This window comes from Penaeus monodon, chromosome 29 (assembly GCF_015228065.2).
Source record: "Penaeus monodon isolate SGIC_2016 chromosome 29, NSTDA_Pmon_1, whole genome shotgun sequence".
Classification (NCBI taxonomy): domain Eukaryota; kingdom Metazoa; phylum Arthropoda; class Malacostraca; order Decapoda; family Penaeidae; genus Penaeus; species Penaeus monodon.
In genome coordinates this window covers 4171631-4171904 of record NC_051414.1, presented here as the reverse complement: position 1 = coordinate 4171904, position 274 = coordinate 4171631, and positions in this window count along the sequence as shown.

The window sequence follows — 274 nt, the reverse complement described above, 5'->3', positions numbered from 1 at the left end:
ATTTGCAGCAACGTTGACATTGACGATGACGCCTGTTGTCCGAGTTGTGCGAATAAGAACCCTTGCTTCGCCGCACAACGGAAGCCAAGGGTTCGAGTTCCCGCGCTGGAAATGAGGAGAAATTAATAATTGTCATGGCAATGTGTTTGAATAAATTGATAAAGTGATTGAAATACGAGAGCGAAAAGTAGGATATTATTTTATTTAAAATGATGATATGTAATAGGGAAGATGTATGGGAGTGTTATGGATTAAATGATTAGCAGAGATTCAG